General features: G+C 52.0%; 1 non-coding gene across 1 annotated transcript; it reads right to left on the bottom strand.

Annotated features, from left to right (window-relative positions):
* Positions 1-2,162: 2,162 nt before the first annotated feature.
* On the bottom strand, positions 2,163-5,786 carry LOC138512454 (28S ribosomal RNA). Its single transcript, XR_011281269.1, has one exon. It is a non-coding gene; the product is annotated as a 28S ribosomal RNA (ribosomal RNA).
* Positions 5,787-6,046: the final 260 nt, after the last annotated feature.

Here is a 6,046-nt window from a genome sequence, read left to right as displayed (position 1 = left end):
GGTGTGGTGAATTGACTTTCTTTCTGGATATGCTCAGTGGCAGGTGTGCAAGCCAGCAGAAAGAGAGTGTTGGTACAGCTAATTATCAATGGACATGTCTATATATTAATTCCTACAAGGCATAACATATACTGTCACAGGTTCTTCCGGCCAGACCATTCTCCAATGTTCTACCCCTCCTACACGCTACACAGCCACATATTCATGACTTTGCAGGTTGGCCAATGCTACTGGCATAACTCTATATCTGCACTCTCTATGTGCACGACACTGGTGTTCACCTGTAAAAGCCAGAGGTGAGGAAGCCGTCAGGAGTGCTATTGTGCGAGCGAGGCTCCTATTCAAGCATTTTCGGCTGGCAGAGAAGGTACATTCTTTGAGCAGATAGCATTACAGCATTCCTTCCTCCATTATTCTTTCGGGAATAAATATTAGACTACCTAATGCTCTTTCCATATCTGCCCATGCTTCTGATTCGCTGCCCTGTTGCCCACTTTAACGTTAAAATCTCAACAGATTAATATGGCCTATTCCCCAATGTCATATCTTGGTAATTCTGACAGCTTACTCAAGCTGCCTAATACATTTTGAAATCTGACATCTTCTATGTTTTTGGCATATATGTTTATTTTATAATGGTGTAGTCTAGAAAAAATACGACTATCGTTTTCACTTGATCACAATGTGTTTCCTTTCTTTTAACATCAGACCTGCTGAGTTTCTTTTACTTGCATGTGTTGCAGCACATTTAGTGATGCTAAGATGCCACTCATCTCCTTATGACTGTCACCCATGAAGAGCCGGAATTTCATAACTGATGAAAAACATCAGCAAATCACGTTCCCCAATCTCCATAGCTGACCTGTTTTCCAGTTTCATGCAGAATATTTGAGCCAGTCCTGAGTTTTTTTTCCACACTGCATACTTGGACCTGTAGGCACACCCTTGCAATGGGAAAAACAAAACTACAAGTTTCAGCATTCATTTAGAAGCAAAAAGCAGGACTGGCTCAAGGTGTCACGCATAGAACTTGGAAACTTGGCAGGCAGGGTCGGGCGGCCCTTGTGCCCGCATCGGCTGCTGGGCACCCGTGGCTGAGGGAAGGGGGTGCAGCAAATAGGGGTCCCCCAAGGATCTGGCCTCTAGGTGTTAAGAGCTTAGCCCTTGGTAGAAGCTTAGGGCACCCGAGGAAAGGGAGAGCACCCACGGTCAGCCGGGGCACATTAGAGCTTTTTCCTCTGAAAGGATCCGGGGCCACCGCCGTGGTGTGCAAGGACCTCCGCCAAGGCCAGGTGGGTAGTGAGCGCTCAGGCTCAGTTCCTGCAGGGTGTGAACATGTAACACCCAAGCCAGCCTCAGGAGGACCTGGAACCCACCATGACTGCCTTCCCATATGCCTGGTTGTCCAGCTGCTGTGTTTGGTGGTACTCTCAATCTGCCTTGGCCCTCTGGGGCCATTTGTGTAAGGTGCTGTGCTCTGGGGTGCAAATGCAAAGGGCTCCAGACTGTCTTGTGGAGCCTGGGTAGCTCTCCCCTGGGATTCCCGCTGGACCCCAGGTCCCACCTGGGCCTAAGATGCCAGCCTCGCCCAGTGCTCGGGACCGTTGGGCCCCACCTGCACTGGGGCCCTCTAGCCACCTCGGGGGGTTGGCTCACCACCATCTGGGTGCACCAGTCCAGGTGGGGAGAAGGCATCCAGTACCTGCACCACACACATGCCCGGTAGGAAGACACTTCCCATTGACTATTAAGCCCCTGCAAAGTGTGGGCTTTTGGAGCCCAGCCGTAGACAAATGTAGGAGTCAGCTGGACCAGCCACGACTTGGTTCAGAACATTCCACCCAACCACATGGCCAGGCAGCCATTAAGTTGTGTCTGCCTTAAGGCCAGGGTCTGGGGCTTAAGCTGCCACCTCTGCTTATGCTGCCATCTGCAACCAAGGCCCTGCCTCCCACGAGTTGAGTCCTGCCATTCTGCCACCGGCTGGGACAAGACCATTTGGTCTACTAGGCTGATCAGAAAGGGAGAAGGAGGCTCCCCACCCAGCCCGTACCGCAGTGGGTGCACCCAGGGTAGGTGGGAGTATCCTGTGTGCCCTGTGGTGCAGCAGGAGGAGGAAGGACAGAGACCCTTGCAGAGCTGCCACTACAGCAGAGGCTTTGACAAAAGCTTGGCTCAGAGGATGACTTTCAATAGATCGCAGCAAGGTGGCTGCTCTGCTGCTTATTGCTACTTATGAAACCATGATACAGAATCAGGTCGTCTACAAATGATTTAGCACCAGGTTGCCCACGACCATGTTTTTCACTACCACACTCAAGTCCAGAGGCAAGCGTTTCTACACACTGACCCAGAGGCCGGCCATCCTAGGCCAACCAAGGCTACATAGCACTGCAGTATCATTATTATTTAGGGGGATTCTGACTTAGAGGCATTCAGTCATAATACCACAGATGGTAGCTTGCCGCATTGGCTCTGCTGCCAAGCACATACACCAAATGTCTGAACCCGTGGTTCCTCTCATACTGAGCAGGGTTACTACTGCAACAACACATCATCAGTAGGGTAAAGCTAACCTGTGTCACAATGGTCTAAACTCAGCTCACGTTCCCTATTAGTGGGTGAACAATACAACGCTTGGTGAACTCTGCTTCATAATGGTAAGAAGAGCCAACATCGAAAGACCAAAAAGTGACGTCACTATAAACACTTGGCCACCACAAGCCAGTTATCCCTCTGGTAACTTTTCTCACACCTCCTGCTTGAAACCCAAAAAGTCAGAAGTATTGTGAGGCCCTGCTTTCACAGTCTGTATTCATACTGAAAATTGAGATCAAGCAAGCTTTTGCCCTTCTGCTCTGGGTGAAGTTTCTGTCCTCCCTGAGCTCTCCTTAGGACACGTGCATTATCATTTGACAGGTGTATCACTCCAGTCAAACTCCCCACCTGCTACTGTTCCCAGAGTGGGTTATGATATGTGGGCCCCCCAGGCACTTGGAGCCAGAAGTGAGAGCCTCACGGGGCTCGCCGACCCCCGCATTGCCCCGTAATTGAAAAAAAAAGAGTAGTGGTATTTCCCCAGCAGCCCAAGGGCCTCCAAATTATCCTATACCTCTCATGTCTCTTCACAGTGCCGGACTAGAGACACGCTCACCTGGGTCTTCTTTCCCCAGCTGATGCTGCAAAGCCTGTTCCCTTGGCTGTGGTTTCACTAGATAGTAGGTAAGGACTGTGGGAATCTCGTTCATCCATTCATGCGCATCACTAATTAGATGATGAGGCATTTGGCTGCCTTAAGACAGTCATAGTTACTTCTGATGTTTACCCGTGCTTCATTGAATCTCTTCACTTTGACATTCAGAGCACTGGGCAGAAATCACATCAGGTCAACACCCGCCGCGGGCCTTTGCGATGCTTTGTTTTAATAAACAGTCAGACTCCCCTTCTCTACATCAGTTCTAAGTGAGCAGCTATGCGTCAGCCGAGGCAGAACGCCCGCCCAAACCCTGGGTGGGGAACGGAGGGAGGGGACCACCACAGCTGGACGAATCACAGGAAGGGCCGGGCTTGGATCCATAGTTGGTGCCACCTGCCCGACCGACCCAGCCCTTAGAGCCAATCCTTATTCCAAAATTACGGATCTGACTTGCCGACTTCCCTTACCTACATTGTTCCAACTTGCAAGAGGCTGTGCACCTTGGAGACCTGCTGTGGATATGGGTACGGTCAGTGCGAGATTTACACCATCTCCCCTGGATTTTCAAGGACCAGCGAGTGCTCACCGGGCACCGTCGGTATCACAGTTCTTTCGAAGGCTCCGGCGCCTAACTCAGTGAGAACCCATTCCAGGGAGCGCTACCCTTCACAAAGAGAAGAGAACTCTCCCCAGGGCATACACCGGCTTCTCTGGGATGGTTTGCTTTACCGCACTGTAGGCTGCAAGAGCACCCATCTCTGCCACTCTGTGTTCCAGGATCTGAACCTTCCTTCGGTTGAGAGTAATGGAGGCCATTGCTTGTACCCAACTGCTGTTCACATGGAGCCCTTCTCCACTTCAGCCTTCAAAGTTATTGTGTAAATATTAGCTACTACCACCAAGATCTGCACGTGCAGCTGCTCAACCCGGGCCTTTGCCCAGCATCTGTGTGCACCGCAGCAGCCCTCCTACTCATTGCGGCTTACCCACTTGGCACTCAGCACCGGCGATGGCCAGATATGGTCCTGATGCTCCCGTGTCATCCGTTTTCAGGACTGGTTGATTTAGCAGGTGAGTTGTTACACGATCCTTGGTGGATTCTGACTTCCAGGGCCACCATTCTGCTGTCTATATCAATCAACAGTGTTTCTGAGTTCTGATGAGCATCACCATCGGGTGCCTTAGCTCGGCGTTTGGTTCATCCCCCAGCATCAGTTCTGCTTACCAAAAGTGGTGCACTGGGCACTCACATTCTGTGCCCGGCTCCACACCAGCGCGTTGGGCTTCTTACCCATTTAAGTTTGAGAATAGGTTGAGATCTTTTCGGCCCCAAGACCGGTAATCATTTGCTTTACCAGATGAAACTGGGGTTTCCAAGCACCAGCTATCCTGAGGGAAACTTCGGAGGGAACCATCTACTAGATGGTTTGATTAGTCTTTCGTCACTAGACGCAGGTCAGACAACCGATTTGCACGTTAGGTCTGCCAGGAACCTCCACCAGAGTTTCCTCTGGTTTCAGCCCTGCCCAGGCATAGTTCATGATCTTCCAGGTCCTACCACACACGCTGTTGCTACCTGAAAAAACGGGTTAGATGGGCCGGTGGTCCACCTCCCGTGACGGGTTCCCACCTCAGCTGGCGCGTGCCAGCCCACACATTCATTGCGCAACAGGATTTCATTCGGCCCTCCGACTTGCACACCTGTTAGACTCCTGGATCCGTGTTTCAAGACAGGTCGGGTGAGTAATTGACATCACTGCAGACCCCTGCTGCCCTTCGTGGGTCTCCCTGCCTGGTCGCACGATATGGTCGATACGGTTGACAGTCCACCCCAGTCGACAGTTGTACTGGGAGCAGGGGGTCGCATCACCACCCCGGCAATCCCTGGAAGAGGTTAGAATCGTTGCTGAAGGAGGCACCACGGATACAGTAAAACTGCTGCCAGAGGGTTGTAACAATCTTTTCCAGAGCGGAGAGCTACCTGTCCTCCTTGAGGCCTTCCCGGCCGACCCAGAGCTGGTCACAGTGCACTGCCACAGAGGAAATGCAATGTGCTGGGGCCGGGTGCAGCTGGGCAGTGGTCGTATGAGGGGATCTGCCATTCCGGTCGACTGACTTGCCCGCCATCTTGAATCCTCTGGGTGGACTGCATGGACACCACCATTTCCCTCTCAACGGTTTCAGGCCCTATTGAACTCTCTCTTTAAAGTTCTTTTCAACTTTCCCTTACCGTACATGTTGGCTATTGGTCTCGCCCCAGTATTTAGCCCTAGATGGAGTTTACAACCCGCTTGGGCTGCATTCCCAAGCAACCCGACTCCAAGAAGACTCAGCCTAGAGCGCCAGAGACTGCTACCGGCCAACACTGTCCACGGGGTGAGCCTCAATAAGAACCTCGATTAGAAGGACTTGGGCCCCCCCAGAGTAGGTCTTCTGTACACCACATTTCCTGCACGTGCCGGCGATGGGGATTTGGCACTGGGTTCTTCCCTCTTCACTCACTGTTATTGAGGGAATCCTGGTTAATTTCTTTTCCTCTGCTTAGCAATATGTTTAAATTCAGTGGGTCACTGTGTCTGATCTGAGGTGGTCAGGGAGCTGAAACTCAGGTGGCTGGCCTCAGGCCTGGGGCTGTAGGAGAGTTGCTCCAGACCCACTCCACTGGCACAGCCGAGTGGCAATGTCCCAATCTGCCTGCTGGAGAGGTAGCCTGCTGGATGCGGTCACGAGGTCTGACCTCCAGGGTGTCCCGCACAATCACCCGTGCAACACCACAGACATGGCAAGTCAGCTAGGTGTGTCAGGTTTTAGGCCACCACCACCACTATCAGAGGGTTATGCCAGGCACCT

The sequence above is a fragment of the Ambystoma mexicanum genome, chromosome 6p (genome assembly GCF_040938575.1).
Source record: "Ambystoma mexicanum isolate Mex_15411 chromosome 6p, UKY_AmexF1_1, whole genome shotgun sequence".
Classification (NCBI taxonomy): domain Eukaryota; kingdom Metazoa; phylum Chordata; class Amphibia; order Caudata; family Ambystomatidae; genus Ambystoma; species Ambystoma mexicanum.
This window is presented reverse-complemented; position numbering and strand designations above follow the sequence as displayed.